General features: G+C 39.8%; 1 protein-coding gene and 1 long non-coding RNA gene across 2 annotated transcripts in view; one reads left to right on the top strand and one right to left on the bottom strand.

Annotated features, from left to right (window-relative positions):
* The window catches only part of HS6ST3 (heparan sulfate 6-O-sulfotransferase 3), a 610,422-nt gene that overhangs the window by 25,071 nt on the left and 565,173 nt on the right, over positions 1–20,178 (bottom strand). The window lies entirely within an intron of this gene.
* On the top strand, positions 1,962–15,520 carry LOC309848729. The gene is made up of 3 exons (XR_014303240.1): positions 1,962–2,042; positions 14,072–14,138; positions 15,436–15,520. It is a non-coding gene; the product is annotated as an uncharacterized lncRNA (long non-coding RNA).

Genomic DNA, 20,178 nt, shown 5'->3' with positions numbered 1-20,178 from the left:
TTGGTTACAGGAGAACCAACTATGTGGGTAGTTTCATCTGGACCTTCAGACCTGACCACTCAGGAGGGAAGGGTTCGATTGCCAGTGGGCAATGATTTAATCAAACAAATCTGTGTAATGAAACCACCATTAAAAAAAAAAAAAAGACCAATTTATGAGAGCTTCCAGGGTTGGTGAACATGAGGAGATACATGGAGAGTGGCTACTTAGAGAGACCATAGAAGCTTCGTGGCCCTACCTTATACTTGACCCTATACATCCATCTCTTACACCTGACTGTTCCTGATATAATAAACTGATGATGTAGTAAGTAAAATATTTCTCTGAGTTCTGTGAACCTTTCTATCAAACTAATTAAACCCAAGGAGGATGTGGAGGGAAACTGATTTGTGTAGCCAGTTGCTCAGAAGCACAGGTAACAGCCTGGGCTTGCAGCTCGTGTCTGAAGAAGTACTGGAAGGGTGGGGGAGGCAGTCTTGGAGGACTGAGCCCTTCACCGGTGGGATCTGATACTCTCTCCAGGTAGATGATGTCAGAATGGAGCTGAATTGTAGCACACCCTGCTGGTAGCAGAGAATTACTCCGTGGTGTGGGAAAACCCTCCACACATGGTAATTAGAACAAAATTTATTCCATGATTCGTTGACAACTTGAAAATGAGCAGAGCTTCACCTAGTAGTTGGGGGTAACTGATCTCTCTAGGCTTGAAGGTTAGCAAGCTGATAAGAGTTAGCAGGCAAACTGACCTTCTATGCAAACGTCCTTGTTCTTATGTGCCCCTGAGGAGGGAAAAAAATGCTGAAAGGTTAATTTCAAGATTCAACTTCCAAGTTCTTCTTGGGGAAAGAACTGTTCTAGCTTAGTGGAGGCCTTCTGGTAGAGGCTTGCAGGGAAATATCGGCCAGCAGGAGGTTTCCAGTGGCAGGGTGGTTGGAAGATTTGCAGAAAAGAGATGACTGATATTAACTCTTAAATTGATCTCTTGCGATTCTGTATTGTAAACCCTCCTTGCTACGCCAAGCCATCAGTAATGGATGGTATGCAAACAAACATCTCTTGTGGGTGGTGGATTGGGGCAACCCAGGACAAGAAGCTGGCTGCTTTAGCTGAGTCAGGATTGGAATGTCACGGAATTCAGGCCATCAGAGCCAAAGGTGACCTTGAGGAGGAATGAAGTTCTCTTGGTGCATGGAAAACTTGGGGAAGGATATGTGTTCCCCTGCCTATCCTCCAGACCCTGATTCTGACAGCCCACCTGGTAGAACTTACCACCCCCCCCCAAGCATGTGTACTCTCTGACCAAGAGTCTCCCATGACCTAAGTTTATTCTGAGCATATTCTTTCTGATCTAATAGAAATGGAATCTTCTAGCTTAGCTGTGACTCGGGCTTGGGACCCACATTTTCTTGGTTCTCTCACACCTCCCTCTTGGATTTCAAGCTTTGATATTCTTTATATCTTACACAAAGCTTTCTTTGGGTGTAAAAAGACTAAATTACAGTGGTAGGTACAAATGGTTATTTATTATATGTGTTCAACTTTCTAATTGGTTTTTAATGAGGACTCCTATTCATGTTTTTTATTCATTAATTCACTGCACAGATACTTTACATACCTACTATGTTGGAGCCACTGCAGGTTCTAATCTATGAAGCAATTCTACTCTTTGGTACATTATAACAAATGTATTTGCTTCCTAATATAAAAAAAAAAAGTTGAATAATATTAAGCTTTTCCTTTGGTATTCTTTTTACAAATAACTGTACTTTTCCTATTTACATAGCGCTCCAGACATTTATTGAACATTTTCCAACGATTCTTTAACACTCCAGCCAAGTGGGTAAAAAAGAATTGCTATTCTGATTCTAGGATGATTTAGGAACAGGGCCCAAATCGTATCAGAAGTAGAAAGGCCCTTTAAAAATAGGACTCATTCTTTTGGATTCCTCTCTACCAAAGCAGAGCAAGACAGGGTCTCGTGATGGTGCCTTCTTATCACTTCCTGGCGAACCTGCTAAAGAGATTTCCTTTGCAGCCCCAAGGTAAGTAACAAGAATAGCTTTTCATTTCTACTGTTGGTTTTACACCACAAAAAAATGTTCACTTTGCTTCATTAACAAGGAAAAGATTCACACTGTCTAGGGGCCTGCTGCTCCCTCATACAGAACATTGTTTTCCTTATCACTTGTCCTAAACAGACCCGATGGAGTTGGGAGGTCTCTGGAGAATTTGGTTTTGGATGGCCCCTATTATTAGTACTTAGTGTATTGTTCACAGCACAGAGGTCTATATAATTAAGCTGCAGGAAAACTTGAATGGTAATTTCTCATTTTTGACCAACACGCGTAATAGAAAAATTACTTAAGCTCTTTCGCTACACTTTGGTTGTTATTTTGTTTTGTGTTTCATGGACAGTTTTTCCATTAGGTAAAGGCAAAGCAGATTCCCTCACCCCAAAACACATCCAAGCAAATTCCCCAAAGTCAGGGCAACTCCTATTTCCTTCTATTTCAACTTAACAATTAATCCGTTTTTAAATTTTTCCTAAGAAGATCTGCTCATTAGACAGAATCCAAGCTGTGACACCACTTACTTGAACAAATTATTTAACCTTTCTGAGCTTTACTTTCCTCGTTTCTAAATGGTGATAAAAATAGTACCAGGCTCACAGGGTTTCCTGTGAGGATTTAGTGAGGCACAAGATGGAAAAATCTTGGCACACACTACCACATAATAAGCATTAAATGAAGGTCAGCTTTTCTCATCATTCACTGTGTTTGATGATGACCAACATCATGATCATCATCAAACACAGTGAGTTATTATGTGAATAATAAACATATAACATATAAAAACATATAACGACATACAAAACATATACAAAAAATAGTGAATTATAATGAATTATGATGATGATGATCATCATCATCATGATCATCATAATCAATGAAAACAGCTCACATGAATACCTTTCGTGGAGCACTTCCCTGTGCCCAGCAAGGGGAGGAAAGAGATCTGTTTCCTCCTTTTCTCTTCTACATCTTTGTCTCCCTCACTGAAGGAAGGAGAGAGATTTCTTTTCTTTTTTTTTTTTTAAGATTTTATTTATTTGACAGACAGAGATCACAAATAGGCAGAGAGGCAGGCAGAGAGAGAGGAGGAAGCAGGCTCCCTGCTGAGCAGAGAACCCAACGCGGGGCTCGATCCCAGGACCCTGAGATCATGACCTGAGCCGAAGGCAGAGGCTTAACCCACTGAGCTACCCAGGCGCCCCAGGAGAGGGATTTCTGATTAATTGGTTTGAGCCCAGAAGGTGAGGAAGCCATACTTTCCTGATAAAAAGGGCCAGCAGACCTTCAAAGAAAGCCACCGTGGTGAGACCATACACACTTCCCTCATGTGGCAGAGCCATGATGTCTCACTGTGGCTCCAGATCTACACCACCTTCTCCAAATCAGCTTTGACCTGATTTTAGCCTTGCAAGGTATGGGACCCCATCTCAGTCCTTCAACAAGAGGAACTTTAATTCTTACCTGGCATTTCTTCCCTGGTCAGGACCGCTAACTAGCATTCTTGTTTGTCAGTCATAATACCATCCTAATAGTACCAAGATCTCATTCTTAATCCCTGGACCCAGGAACTATAACAGGCTGTATGGAAACATGACCTCCTGTAAACTCCCTCTTCTTCAGGGAGGAAGGTACCCTTATCCTCAACTTTCAGAAGACCATGCCAGGTTTGGAGAGGTTATAGCCTCTGTCCCAGAATGAATAAATGTTAGAGCGACATATAAATCCAGGCCCGCTTAACGGCGAAGTCAGTGTCTACAAGTCTTATTCATCACTGCCTCGAATGTGCTAGGATTCATAATTAGGGCCAGGGTTATCAAGATAATTAAAACACAGCCCCACCTTCACAAAGCTTATGGTCAAGTCTAGAAGCTCAGGGCCAGTACTGTATCCCACCAAGTGTGGTCTGCAGACCTCTTACGTACATGATTTGACCTACTTCTTTTTTTTTTTTTATATTTTATTTATTTATTTGACAGACAGAGATCACAAGTAGGCAGAGAGGCAGGCAGAGAGAGAGAGGGAAACAGGCTCCCCGTAGAGCAGAGAGCCACGCACAGGGGCTCAATCCCAGAACCCTGGGATCATGACCTGAGCTGAAGGCAGAGGCTTTAACCCACTGAGCCACCCAGGCGCCCCTGATTTGAGCTACTTCTTAATGTGTAGGCTCCTAGCCCCTGTTTGAGTCCATTCAGACTACCATAGTAAAAATACCACAGACTGGATGGCTTAAACATAAGCATTTATTTCTTATAATTCTGGAGGCTGGGAAGTCAAGATCAAGGTACTGGTGGATCCAGTTTCTGGTGAGGACCCACTTCTTGGTTCATAGACGGCTGTCTTCTCATTGTGTCCTACAGGATGGGACGCATGAGAGAGTTCTCTGCCATCTCTTCTTCTGGGACACAAATCCCATTCATGAGGTCTCCACCTTCACGACCACCTCCAAAGGCCCACTCCTATTTACCTCTATATTGGGGTTATGTTTCAACATATGAATTTGGGGGCTGAATATAAACATTTAGTCCATAATATTGCTCCTCCCCAATTTATGCTGAATTAGAATCACTTTGAGGCAGATCTGAGGATTCTGCATTTTTTTTTTAATGTGTCACCAGGGGATTCTTAAAGAAATTAAAAGTTGAAAACTACTAGTTTTAAATTTAAAAGTAAAAGACAAGACTGAATAAGAAACAGCATATTCTTAGGAAATCCTCCTAAAACATTCATCCATAAGGGTGTTCTTTTTGCCAAATGTATCTTTTTCTAAATTCTTAGCCTGAATATTTTCTGGGGTTGCTTAAATCCACCAAACATAATTCTTAGTTAGGAAGAATCATGTTAGCATCGGATTACAATAAAAATTTTATTACTAGGCTTCACTTTTAAAAAAAGAGGACATTATTACAGGCCTAACAAGGACCATTACTCAAGCGTGATGAATGCGAAATCAGAGGTCCAAGAGCTTTTTCCTTGAGTCTAAAATATTAAGCCAATAGCTCGAATGGTTAGAGGTGAATCTATAAATTCTGCCCAGATTAGCATGTATTTTGTTTTGTTCTGTGAGTGTGTGCGTTTGTGTGTGTGTGTGTGTGTGTGTGTGTGTGTGTGTGTGTGTGATTTAAAAGAGAGGACTGCTCCCGGTTTAGGAGAATTCTTCTCCCATCTCATCTGCACTCTGCAGAAGCCTGGCGGGGCTTCCTTCTTGAATGCCCATGGACCGCTGCCTTCCTATGAATCATCATATTAACTTCTCAAAACCAGTACCAAGCTCCTGAAAGAAGTCCCCACTTCTTACTCGGACATGCAAAATTTGCAATCTAGGCTCCTTCGCCTTTTTTTTAGAATGTACTTCCTTTCAAAATTTAGTTTTTTCAAGGAGTTGACATATTTAAGATTCTACATTCCCACAACTACGCTTTCTCTTTTGCCTTTTCTTCCACAAGTGCTGAGTCAGTAAGAATAAGTTGGGTTATACAAAACAACTCCTAATTCTCAGTGGCTCAAAACAACAAAGGCTTATTACTTTTTGTGCAAGTCAGGTGCCTCTCAGGAGGTAGCCCAAAGCTGGCCTTATCTTACACACTACAGAGTCAGCAGGCAAAGTAGCCATGTTCAATGCTGTTGGTTGCCAGGCCAGGGGAGGAAGTGAGCTCAGGGAGACTCACGTTGGCAGTCATGTGCTTGACCTGCAAGTGACATATGTCACTTCTGTTCTCCACTCATTCATTAGAAATAGTCACATGGTCCCACCAAGCCACAGTGAAATCAGCACGTACAACTCCCTCAGTAGCTCAAATGGGAAAAATATCAGTAAATAGCATTCATGACGGCAGAAGTATTTTTTCAAATTCTGTTAGTACTAAAGGCTGAGCTCAAATACCCCCTCTGTTGCTTTTCCCACAGAGCCCAGCTGGATCACAGCGGGGTCTTTTTCCCTTCACTTAGAACTTGTATTTTTTTTATTTTGTTTATTTGGCAGGATCAGATTCCACAAATTTCAAATGATTATTTCATGTACATGTGTCTTATGTCTTCTGAGACCAGAAATTGTCTTTTTGGAAATCATTCACCCACTCTACCTCAGTTAAGAGCATGTAATAGATGCTTAATAGTACATGCAGGCATTGATTATCTTTCTAAATTATATTTAAAATATGGCATCTATCCTACCATACTTTCACTTTGTACCACTATACAAAAAGCTTTGAACTCCTTATTTACCCAGTTTCATTCTTATGACAATCATTTCAAATTCTACATCCTTAGTTGTTGGTTTTATCAAGCACTCATATTTTATCAAACACTCATTTGATGTTTTCCAAGTATCCCAAACACATGGCACAGTGACTGACAAAAAATAAACACCCAACACGTACTAGTTGAATAATCCATTCTATGTTCAAAATGACCCTAAAAGAAAATATCCCCATTTTACAGATAAAGAAATGGTTTGAGGCTTATGGAAGTCTGGTAAACAATGTGCAGTATAATATTCTTATACAAAACAAAGCTTCTTTCACCAAAACTATTAAAGGGATATTGTTTTGATTTAGGATGCAATCGATATTTCTAAAACTTTCCAGCATTTTGGCTGGGTTCTTGATGGCAGTCAAGAGAAACCAACTGTAGCTGACTTGGGCAGAAAAGGAATTTAGGGGGAGGAGGAGGTATAGGAAGCTTGTAGAAATGATGGACTGATTCACTGACAGATATATCAGGGAGTATAATACTGATTGATACAGCCCATGACCAGGGAGAGTTCTCCAAACACTGACTTTTTACCTACTATGGGCCAAACTGAGAGGTCAAGGCAGAAATAAACAGGTCAACAGGCATGAAGAGTCCAGATTTTCAAATGGAAGCTGAAAATCACAATGCCGTGTGTCACAGCTACAGGGTAAGGAACGCCCGCAGCCAACAGACGCTGGGAGAGGCAAGGAGCAGAGTCTCCCCTAGAGCCTCTGGAAGGAGGACAGCCCAGCTAACACCTTGGTTTGGGTCCACTGAGACTGATTTCAGAAATATGGCTTCTAGATCTGTGAGAGAATACATTTCTGTCATCTTTAGTCACGAAGTTTGTGAGAATTTGCCACAGCTTCAGTGATGTGTTTATCAATTTGTGAGCAACATCGCTCAGAATTCCTTCCTCTGGATGGGCCAGGTTAGAGTTCTGCAAAGCAAATGATTTGAGATTTGGAGGTGGAACTGAAGCTGAATTACACCCTGAAGGTCCTCATTGGTTAGGAGCTGAGACACATGCAGAGGTGCGGGCAGGCTGTCCTGTGGCCCGTCAGCCATTCTATACCAGCATCTTGGTGCTGACAGCGGCCCTGCTGACCCCCAGCACCTCCAGACCCACACTGCATGGAAACTCTCAGAACCAAGAGCCATGAGGAGTCAGGAAGGTTCCATAGGCTTCCTACACCAACCACCTCATGGCCCCACTGTGCGACGGCTTGTGCCATCCTTCAGAATCTCCCTTGCAAGCTTCCACCCATTCAGCCACACCAAGACTGGTCAGGGATTTTTCTTTGATTTTAAAGTTCTCCTGTTCAGATCTTCACTTTTCCTAGCTTCTCTCACAGTTGAGAAAGTTCTTATTCTTATGACAAACCCCTTAAAACGCAGAGTGGTCTAGTTCCCTGATTGAATCCTGGTGGATCCATCTGGGTGAGCTCAGGGGATAGATGTCAGCTAAGGTACAGGATGAGAGAGCCAGGGAGGGTGGACCATGGTCACTGGATGGCGCGGTTGACAGAAGAGAGAGAGGGTCGAGGTGGCTCCCAGGTTTCTGGCTTGGGAATGGGAGGTGCTGGTATTAGTTTTCTAGGTCTGCCATAACAAAGTACCAGAATGGGAGGCTCAAACAATAAAAATCTATTGTCCAGCAGTTTGGAGGCCAGATCAAGGTGTTGGCTGGACTCTGCTCCCTCTGAAGGTGCTGGAGGAAGATCTGGTCTAGGTTCTTTCCCAGCTTCTACTGTTCTTCTGGATATCTGTGGTGTTTCCTGGCTTGTAGATGCATTATCACCCCAATCTCTGTCTTCAGTTCACATGACACTTCCCATGAGTGTGTGTCTGTGTCCAAATTCCCCCTTTTTATAGGGACACCTGTTACATTGAATCAGGAGCACAACTTACCCCAGGATGATCTCATTTTAGCTAATCACATCTGCAAAGAATCTATGTCCCAACAAGTCATATTCTTAGGTACTGGGGGTTAGGATTTCAACATATGAATTCGAGGGGGACATAATTTAACCCATAATAGGAGGGTCGGGACTCAATGAGGACTTTAGGAAGATAGAAGAGGGAAGACGGAGTTCAGTGTCTGACATTACTGGAATAACAACCATCACCTTCTGGAGTGCTTGCCATGGGCCAAGAACTGTGTTCATTTTCTCATGTGCTGGAGTTCACTTGTTCTGCACAAGTGATGCTTAACAAATGATTAAAATTGGCATTTGCACCTTCCAGAGGCTTAGAAATCAAGCTGGAGGGAGCTGAAATTATTTAGACAAGGCCATACAGCTAATAAGGAGCAGATGAACCCAGATATTTCTGCGCCAGAACCCTTGCTCTTAACCTTTATGATATTCCTCCTGCAGGGAAGTCCATGTAAGAGGGGAGCTAGTAGGTAATTTTACCTGGTGAAGGTACAGGCTTGACAAATAGGAACTTAGAAAAAGCTTGGACATCCTAGAATCTGTCCAAGTCTAAGAACATAATTGAACATTTATAATCTGCAATTGAATAGCCAACATTCAATAGATTCATAGTTATTTTATCTTATGTGTACATCAATCCATCTAGCTAATTAAGACTACATTGACAGTAACCAAGAAGATGGAAGGTGCAGAGAGTGCTTTACTGGTGCTGATTTTTTTACGTGACCCAGGTAAAGATTTTGTGTTGTTTGTTTTAACATGTTTTTTTTTTTTTCCTCAAAACCAGGATTATTGTGATTATAACCTGACTCGATCCTAATATTCTTTTCAATTTCAACTTAAATGTCATGTCCTCAGAAAGTCTGCTCTCACCTGCTCTCAAAATAAAGCAGTTACCTGTGATGGGAGCTGCCTTGCACCATGACCCTATCTGATCCTGGTTCTATTGTGTTTTGCATTAATGACCTATTTAATTATCAGTCTCTATTAGTAGATCATATGCTCAGTGATGAGAGGGGCTGGTTATGTTTTGTCTCCATTATGCATCTAATACCAGGCACATCTCAATAACGTTTCCATGAGTGCAGGAATACATAAATTAATTGAAATTTGATTATTCATTCTTCTGGGACTTGAAAACATTTCAAAAATGCTTTATAAAAAGTGTTTTGGTTCTACCCAAGGACATGCCCTGGGTGACTTTACAGTGACCTTATACATAAGTGCGCTTATGTGTCCTTGTAAGTCTCCACCACACTTATAAGATGGAGTCAATCCCTCTTCTAGCTGTGGGCTGTATTTAACAAGTGGTATAGACATCTACAATTCCAGATATTTTCCAGGGAGCATAAATACTTAATAAACACTCTGAAGTAGGATTTGTGGAACATTGCTTTGAAGATAGAACTATTAACCTTTCTAGATACCCTAAAATAAATCCTTGAGTTAGACTGTAGCAGGAGAGGCTTGCATACCTGGAACAAAGTTGTGTAGCTTCTAGAATTTCATTAGCAAACTTTCCTGGATATAAATGTAACATTGTAACATTTTAGCAACTTAATAGTCTTTCCAAAGCTTCTTAACTCAGTAAGGGTCACTAGAAAAATATTTTTGAGGGTATTGTTCACTACATTGCATTCTTCTTGTTAGTGGCCCATGCAACAATACTAAGCTCCCTATTTTCTTCCTTTGCAAATCTCTTTATTTCTATCATATTGTCAAGTCTTGGCTCCTTATTAGAAAGATGAGGATAATGATATTTTTTACTTCAGAAAGTTGAGGAAAATATAAAATGGGATAACAATAAAATGCTTGCTTAGCATCATGCTTGGTGAATGGTAAGCAATTAATAAGTACTGACTGTTTGTCACCAACATCACTGTCATAGTGTCCTCTTGATATTTGTGACTGGAAAGTGCCAAAACCTTCCTGACCTCCTCTCCCAAATGAAGGTACTTTAAGGACAAAGTAACCCTATTTTATCCTGATTTTTCTTACTCTTACTTTTTCCTTGAACCATTTTTCCCATTTACGTTTCTTTTTATCCCCTCTTACTTTTCTCATTTCACACATTCCCAAGTATTTTTTTGTTCATAGTATTAGACGTTGGCTTACAATCTTTGTGGAACCAAGTGAGTTATCAATACTCACATACGCCCGTACATGAGTTTTCAAAGGGCAAACATGGATCACAGAGAAGTGGAATGACTTGCACTCAAAGTAGCAAAGCAGAAAGAATTCTTGTGATTTAAAGCTTAGTACTGGCCCTTTTTTGTCTAGAAGGCCACTGAGGCTTCTCTTTTGCTGAATTCCTACGCAGTCCCGTCAAAGAGCTTGATGTGCTTTCTGCCATGTTCCATGCTGCTTATTGTTGAAATGAAAGCTTTCCTTCTTATGTGGTGCAGAAACTTCATCGAGGAAGGAAGGACCCAGAGAGAACAGACCATAATAGCTGGAAAGAAAGAAAGAAAGAAAGTCTTCCCGGGGTGTTGTGTACTGCCTAGGTAACCTAAATATCACATAGCCAAACTGATAGAAGCAGGAATTTTAATATTATTTTTAAAGAAAGAAAAAGTCGATTCTTCTTATTCCCAAAGGTAGCTGTGATTAATCTGTGGGGGTAAGAAGAGGGAGCAGCCAGACATGGAGCCTTTGAAGATTTATGGCTTTGTATGTGTAACGAACATAAGTGTGTAAATACATTTGTAAGCCCCAGGCTCTACCCTTAAACGCTTAAGACACTTCCCTCCTCCTTTATGCCATGTGGCTCAGAAGTCACATAAAGGACACTTGGGGCTGCCATCTGCCCTCCATTCCTCTACAGAAACTGACTTTTCTCTTCTGATCACTCCAGCTGCGTATCTTTCCATCCCCACACTATTACCCCAACCTCTGGGGTACAGAGGTACCCCTGTTTTTCTCCGTTTGGGTTTGGTAACTTGACTCTAAACCATTTGCCTTGGCACGAGAGAACTGGAAATCTCACCAGGAATGCCAACACAGGCAAATGCTCTACTGCTCAGGCTTCAAGCTAGTAAACCCATGTTTCAGGTGCAACCTTTTGAGCAATGCCTGGTGTCCAGGATATGCAAAAAGGCATGTCCAGCCTCCTGCTACAGTTAGAGGGAGAGATGGGTCTTCCTTCAGATAAGCTGCAGTCTTTTGAGAGCAGCACCCACTACACAACCAGTCTTTTCTGTTCTGCAGACCAGGAACCATGTTGAAAAGGTCTTTTATTTATTTATTTGTTTTGTACCTTCACCCAAATCATGAACACCATCTAGAGTTATATTCCACATGACTTAATAAGTGCTCATTTAAGCAGCCTGTAGAGCAAAAAGGAATCCTAATTTTCCTCTGCTGCTGCCAAAAATTCCAAGGCTAGAATTACCCATGCCCCAGGACAAAATTTCTTGCCTCTCCACTCTCAGTATTGGATCTCAAACTATAAACAAATAAACAAATTCTGGCAAGATTTCAAATTTGAATAGTCTATTTGCCAGAAAATTTGAGTTCTAATTTTGGCTTTTAACTCAGAGTCTATTTTTGTCTTAAAAGTGAAAAACAAAATGAAACACATTTTCTTTTCGATTTGTGCAAAGTCATTCTTACCTGCTCCTCTGGGTACAGTGAGGATTAATAACTTCTATTCCCTAACAATACCCCAGTCCCTCCCTGGTAGTAAGTTAGGGATATGGGCCTATTCGCTGCAAATGTTGCTCCAGTGGCCTTAAAGGATTAATATACCTCCCAAAGCTCTTAAGTTACTGGGACAAATCTGGCTCACTGAGTTAATTGGCTAATTAGTTAATTGTCAACTCTGTAAAATGAGAAGTATTGTTATTTTCACTTTATCAAATTCTCGAGGATTAACAACTATAGGGACTACATGCTAAGAGGATTTGAAGAATGCTGGATGATTGTGACACTAAGTGTTGGCTCTTGTCAACAAACTCTTATCCAGGCTTTCCTGAGGGAGGAAGGGGGATGAGGCCATTCACTGTATCCCATGGGTAACTGACAACCAGAGTTTTGGGAAGAGATTGGATTCCGTCATATAAAAGTCCTCTTGATGTGAAAGACCGTGTCTTAAAGTAGGACGAAGAGTCAGGGTGAGACAGTAATTGTCAGTTTCCATGTCTTTGAATGAGAGGGAGATTCTGTAGTGTCATGTGAACAGAGGAAAGAATTGGTCTGCAGCATAACTGGATATGCAAAATGGTGAGGTACTTTTTAGGGAGGCTTTATAATCCCACCTGAAAGTATGGTTTGCTTTAGAGTCAGAGAAAAGAGCTAAGGGAAAGCATTTAAAAATGTGAATATTCTATAAATAAGAATGAAGTGAGACCAGCAGTGGGCACTTGAGTCACAGATACTATTAACAAGGGAATGTCACTAGAAGGTGTTCAGATTGTTAGTTATGATCAGAGATTATGAAACTCAGCCAACTTGTTTCTAAGGACAATCTTTAAAATTGCATGAACCTCTGGATAGTTTGGGAATGTGTTCAATTGCAGACCAGCGTGTTTTGAAAAATTGGAAATTCTACGCAGAACAGTCACAGACAAAAATGATGGATAGGTAACTATTCCTGGTTCCACAGAAAGCATGTTTTATTTAAGGTTCTTGACAACAAAGTAGCTAATTAGACTTCTAGGATAAAATAGGTATGTAACAACACCCAAAGAACAAATAATCCAATCACAAAATGGGCAGAGGACATGAACAGATATTTCTGCAAAGAAAACATCCAGATGGCCAACAGACACAGGGAAAAGTGCTCCATATTACTCGGCACCAGGGAAACACAGATCAAAACCACAATGAGATACCATCTCACACTAGTCAGAATAGCTAAAATTAACAAGTTAGGAAATGACAGATGCTGACGAGAATGCAGAGAAAGGGGAGCTCACCTACACTGTTGGTGCAACCACTCTGGAAAATAGTGTGGAGTTTCCTCAAAAAGTTGAAAATAGAGCTAACCTATGACCCAGCAATTGCAATACTGGGTATTTACCCTAAAGATACAAATGCAGTGATCCGAAAGGGCATGTGTACCCGAATGTTTATAGCAGCAATGTCTACAACAGCCAAACTATAGAAAGAACCTACATGTCCATCAACAGATGAATGGATAAAAAAGATGTGGTAAATATATACAATGGGATATTATGCAGCCATCAAAATAAATGAAATCTTGCCATTTGCAACAATGTGGTTGCAACTAGAGGGTATTATGCTGAGTGAAATAAGTCAATCAGAGAAAGACAATTATCATATGATCTCCCTGATATGAAGAATTTGAGAGGCAATGTGGGGGGCTTGGGGAGTTGGGAAGGAAAGAATGAAACAAGATGGGATTGGGAGGGAGACAAACCATAAGGGACTCTTAATCTCACAAAACAAACTGAGGGATGTTGGGGGAAGGGGGGGTAAGAAGAGGGTGGTTGGGTTATGGACATTGGGGAGGGTATGTACTATGGTGAGTGCTGTGAAGTGTGTAAACCTGGCGATTCACAGACCTGTACCCCTGGGGCTAATAATACATTGTATGTTAATAAAAAAGAAAAAAGAAAAAAGTATGTAAGAAGAACAGCTTAAAAGTTGTTATTAAGAAAGAAAGGTCTTGTTTTTTTTTTTTTTTTAAGAGGAAATGGCTTCAAAATGGAATATACACAAGCAGATGGGCAGTTACAGATATTGTACTTGAAAAACTCCTTGAAACATGGAGTAGACCTCTTGGTTGTCTACAGAGTAGTCAACTTCCTTTATTTCATAATGTCTAACCCTTAACTTTCTTCTGGTTTCTAACCCTCTCTTCTTCCCCAGGAATCAAGAGGTCCTGATAAATCTCAGCCATTAGAAATGGTTGCCAAGGTGGGGAGTTCACAGACAGGTATGTAGTCAATGAGATGTGAAAAGATGTCTACTAGAGGTCTTCATAGAGTTTTTCCTTCCTGATACATTTCATAAATCAGATATTTCTGAAATATCTCCTTTTCTATTGTGAGATGAGGTTGTACTTTGATATGCTTCTGTAACTCTTTCAGCCATTTTACAGTTACAAGGAAAAACTGCCTTCAGATGAAGCCAACACAGAGAACAGCAAAACGAGTGCTGACGGGAGATGGATATTTGATGATATTCTGAGTTACTGATCTTACTATGATATAGCTCTGGAGTTCCTTTCATGAAGATGATAAAGCCCATTATTTATTTCAGATGAACTGAATTCTCTATTGCTTGCAGCCAAAGGCACTCTACAAGTCCAAACCAAATGACCCCAAATTCCCATTCACTCTAGAAATGCTCATTGTAACACCCACATTTATAGAGAGCAACAGCAATGGAGTAAGACATGGGGTTAGAGCCTGACTTTGCCATCAACTGTGTGAACTTGGATAAGTCACTTAAACTCTTCAAGCTCCAATTTTCTGTCAATAAAGGAATAATAACCACTATTTCTTAGGGCCCTTGTAAAGATTACGTAAGAGAACACATGCAAAGTGTACTCAATAAATATCTGAAATACAAACACACACATTCTAAAAGCAACTCTGACAGCTGTTTTCAAATAGGAAACAAATCAAGTGAGAAAATAAACACCATTCAAGCAGCAGGATAAATAAAACTAGAGAGACATATGGTATATTGGACAACATCTGAGTAGAGAACTTAAATCCTATTTTTTTTTACACCTAATCCATGAAGAAGCTCAAAAATGTTAAATTTTTTTTTTTTTTCAGATCTCCTAAGAACTCAGAATATGAGTGGAGGATCCCTTAGAAATCCATGATCTGGGGAAAACTCAATGTTTCAAGTCCTTGAGGTGGTCAGAGAGGATCAAACAATGAGATTGAGATAGAATACCCAGTTATGATAAGTAGGGCAAGACGGAATTGAATTTTGAGACCCTGAGGCCAAGGGAAGAAAGTGTTCATGAAATCTGAAGTGGACAACAGTCCTGAATGATGCTAAAAGACCAAAGAGTATAAGAACAGAGAAATGAATATATGGATTTTTGTGGAAGACAATGATGAAACATGGTGGGAATGGCTAAGTGGTGTATGAGGGTTGCAAAACTGGAAACAATGACTATACATATCTTTTCTATTTTACTAGAACTGTTTAAAATGAAATGGGGCAATAACTAGTGGGCCATCAGATATGTATTTTCCTTTCTTTCTCTTAAGATAAGAGAGGCTGGAACAGAAACTGACAAAGCAGAGAAAGAGAAGAGGGATGATCCCAAAAGTGAAATGAAGTTCTCAAGAGGATATAACAACGAGACATCTGGCCTTAGGTAGGAGCTGGGGAACTTTTATTCATTATAGGTAGATGAGAGGTATGGTTGTAGGTAGAGAGATGCAGGTATTTTGGTAGGTTTGGAAAGATGAGCAGGTTTCTATCTGTTGGCCGCCATCTTGGACATTGGACAGCAAGATATGAAAGGCAAAAGATAGAATTTCCTAGAGATAGAAAAGTGTTACACATTTCCCTTGTTCTAGATTTCAAAGTTTTGAGCTTGGTTTAAAATCTGCAAATTCTGAAAAAGGAAGAGTAGAATTTGCCTTAATTAGAGAACATTTTAATTGCTCAGACACTGAGCTGCTTGGATGAATAGCTTCTTTGGCATAGATGAAGTATAAATTCCTTGGTACAGGATAGTCTTGAATTTAATAGGAAAATTAATTCTCTGACAATTGTCCAACTACTTTGTGGCAGCACAATGTGGTGGAAAGAAAACAGTTTGGGGTCAGAAGAAATGAGGTACACTCCCAGCTTTAAAATTGACACCTTATGTAAGATTGGGCCAGAACTTTTACTTCTCTGCACTTTAGTTTCCCTATGTACATATAAAATTATTATGGTAAGGTGTATCTAACATATTTGATAAGAAAATCAAATTATATGAGTAGTGATAATAATGTCCATTTTAGCAATAAGGGCTATTACTTATTGGGTGCCTACTTTTGGACAGTTATTCTAAACTCTACTCTTCCTATATAGTGCTGTTGGTCCTGCTTCCCTCCCCCCCACATTTATATGTTGACAACCTGCCTCCCTCCCCCCCATTTATATGTTGACAACCTAATGCCCAGTATCTCAGAATGTGATTATGTTTGGAGATAAGGCCTGTGGCAGTGATTAATTTAAAATGTGGCCATTAGGGTGGGTTCTCATCCACTATGACTGGTGTTCCTACAAGAAGAGAACATTTGGACATATACAGAGACACCAGGGGTACAGGCACATGGAGGAGGGACAATGTTAGGACACAAAGAGAAGGTGGCGATCTGCAAGCCAAGGAGAGAAGCCTCAGAGGAAATCAACCCTGCCAACACCTTGATCCTGGACTTCCAGCCTCAAGAACTGTGAGGAAATCAATTTCTTATGGTTAAGCCAGTCTCCGGTATTGTGTTACAGCAGCCCCGGGAGCACTATTTTATTTTATCTATAAAACCTCATATCCTTACTCCAACTTGACAACATAAGTATTGTTATCCTCATGTTACAGACAAGGATGTTGACAGTCAGAGATGAAGTGACTTCCTCAAGGTCACGTATGACAGGCAAACTCTTACAGAATGCATATTAACTTTAGAATCCTTCTTAAAGTTAATCGTAAAAAACTGAAGTCATAGAACCAGCAATTAAAAAAAAAAAAAACAACTTTGTTTCTCATAACCACACTCTTAGATTCGTAGTTTATATGCTCTGATTTCATAGCAGTTTGCTGTTGTTATTTTCAGAGCTCCTCCACCACTATCTCTATAAGGTTTATTAGAATTTTTAAACATCCTTCTTATAGCACCTTTTATGGGTCCCTCGTTGCAATTCTATCATTCAAACTCAATTAACCAGATTGTTTATTCTCTCGGCCTTTGTTCCCTTCTCAGCTGGGATCACTTTAGGGGGTTGCAGCTTGCCAATTCTGCAATGAAGTACTTAGATCAGAACTTGGAGGGACCCTGTTTACTGGACAGTGGTGCAATCAGATGGCGCCATGTTGGTGCAGCCTGGGACCTCATTCGTGGCTTGCAAACATCTGCGTTCTCTGCTTTTCCCCTGCAGCATTTCACTTCCATTAAAAGTGGAGCCTCAGATCTCCCTTGTGCATCCATGCCTGTGTACTGTGTGACTTCCCGTTGAAGGGTCAATAAATATAATTAAAAGGCTCATTCAACTGGATCTCATTTTCTGAGTGTCTTCTCTTGGAGGGTCAACCCTTTCCATGTCATAAATGGATTTTTTTTTTTTTAACACGAGGGCTTCACAAGGTTGCAAATGTTCTCAGCCTATTGATCTGCATAGTTGAATGTCTGGCAAACAGACAGACCTTACACTCAACTTTTATATGTGGGCCTTACACTCAACTTTTATATGTGGACAGTGGTCCTCTGCTGAAGAATCCTCACCCATTCAGGTCTCCTCATGGCCAGGTAATAATGATCATGACTGATCAGGAAATAACAGTGAGAGAAAAACAGTAGTAGCCAGTTTCTGGAACAGCTATCATGGGATGGGGCATTTCTTTGTATTCTTATATACTTCAGTCCTACTTTTTCTTCCCTTTTTTTTTTTTTAATTTTAACTGGGTATTTAGTAATAACATCAATTTAATACAAAAGCTCAACAACTATGTAAAAATATTACTTGTCTAGTTTCCATTTTTTAGATAATCCAGTGTTTGTTTTTATACTTGTTATAATATGCTTAATCCTTGATTTCCTGAGGCAATCTTTCAGACACTTGTATTATTACATATACAGTAAGCAGCCAGTAGACACACATAGCTGGTAAGCCCTTGAAATGTGTCTCGTGATGTGCTCTAAGTACAAAATTCACATTTTATTTCAAAGACTTCCAGAAAAAATGTTAAATAACTCATTCATAATTTTCATATTGATCATATGGTCTGAAATGATAATATTTTGGATATATTGGACTAAATAAAATATACAACTAATATTAATTCCACCAGTTTCTTTTTAATGTGGCCACTAGAAAATTTAAAATTACACATGTAGCTCACATATTTCTGTTGGCATTCTTACTTTTTTTTTTTTGAGTACTCTGTGCAAAAGGGAAAGATGTTTTTTATTTTTATTTTATTTATTTTTTTACTATGTTTAGCTAGCCAACATATAGTACATCATTAGTTTTTGATGTAGTGCTCAGTGATTCATTAGTTGTGTATAATACCCAGTGCTTGTCATAACATATACCCTCCTTAATACCCATCACCTGGTTACCCCATCTTCTACCTCCTTCCCTTCTGTAACTTCTTATATTAACCTAGCAAGCTGCCAATTATTACTTCTCTCTCATTATAAGGGAAGCAAAGCTTGGTGAATTTAACTAATGCATCCAAGTTTTCAGAATTACAAAGTGTCTGAGATTGCCTCTCCATCTCCAAGGCTCATGTTTTCTCACTCTATTAAATTTTCTTTCAGCCAATCATCACTGACATTCCAAAAATATGAGTTTTCTTTAAAAAGTTACCCTTTGAAACTTCATTAAGCTGAATGTTGCTTTCTTAAACCAACAGTCTGAACTGCTCTCCTGTTTTAGAAGTCTAGATGTTCAGTGATCCTTTGAATTATTGGTTTATTGCCATATCAGTCAAAAGAAGTGACAGTATGGTTCATTTAAAAAATTTCTTTTGCGTCTGAGGTTTTGCCAAGATCTGTTTATCGCTGTCATGTGGCAAAGGGAAATATGATGAGGCTTGAAACATTCAAATGTGAAGGTTTCCTTTTCCCATTCAAATAAGGGCCAGCAACAAATCAAAAGGCAAGATTTCATTTTCAGTGATTGACTCAGACAAACTAAAGGCTGAATAAATGCCAGGTAAATTAGGCGTGATGACTGCCACTTAAAATACGTGAATCTTAATGCTTTGGGATGGTAGCAGACAGATTAGAAACAGATCTTCTATCAATACTAATGGTAACATCGAGGATCACAATGACGGTAATTCAGGTTTATGTTGCCTTTTTCCTTCCCACCATCTCAAAGCCATCAACAGATATGACAGAGAGGAGAGACCACAGCTAGACCAGTCCAGCAAGTACCATTGGGCTGGACCACTGTGCCTCATCACCAAAGAACAGCAGCCCCTCAAGGAAGCACTGCTCCTTGCCATTTGGTGGAGACTGCAAAGGAGAATTCAGTCAGATGCTTGTTGCCATGGGAATAAGAGTCAGGAAAAGACCTGTTCAATGAAAACTCGTCTCCCAACATAAAACCCTTCCCTTTAGATATAATTCTCTTCAGGCTCTCTGGGGACCAGGCTGAAAATAATTTGCAAAAAAAAGTCAGAAAGTGGAATGAGCCAGAGCACAACTTTTAAGCACATTTTTAATAGTTAAGTCTTGTTGGATTTTTGTTTGAGAAATATGAGGCTGGTATTAATGAAGGAGTACCAACATCATCAAGTTTATACAATTTTGATAGCTTAGCAGTTAAGGGAATGAGATTGGGATTCAGAGACCAGCTCCAAATCCTGCATCTGCCACTTGTTAGCTCTGTGGTCTTGGGGAAGTTACTTCACCTCTTTTTGTCCTGAGTTGTCCCAACAGTATGGTTAAAATAATAATACTTAGCTTGGAGAACTGTTGGAAGAATTTAAGAGCCATCATGAATACCAAGTGTATTTCAAATACCTGGTACAATAAAAATAATAGATTTCAATATTAAAATTGATTATTAATATTATTATATCATTGTGATGACAAGAGCAGGTAGTCATGCCATCAGTCTGTTAGAAAGGTACGTTTACAATACGTACTTCCAAAGATAATGAGGAGGACGGAAAGTGTGAAGGGTTTGAGTGATAAGAAAAAGACTTGTGCAGGCATGACTTTGATATAAATAGGTTTGTTTCGGAGGTATGGTGTTTTAAAAGAAACTAAGCAGAACATTTTTTAAAG

This window comes from Mustela nivalis (assembly GCF_964662115.1).
Source record: "Mustela nivalis genome assembly, chromosome: 15".
Lineage (NCBI taxonomy): Eukaryota > Metazoa > Chordata > Mammalia > Carnivora > Mustelidae > Mustela > Mustela nivalis.
The sequence above is the reverse complement of the archived record's forward strand: the minus strand, read 5'-3'. Positions and strand labels throughout refer to the sequence as shown.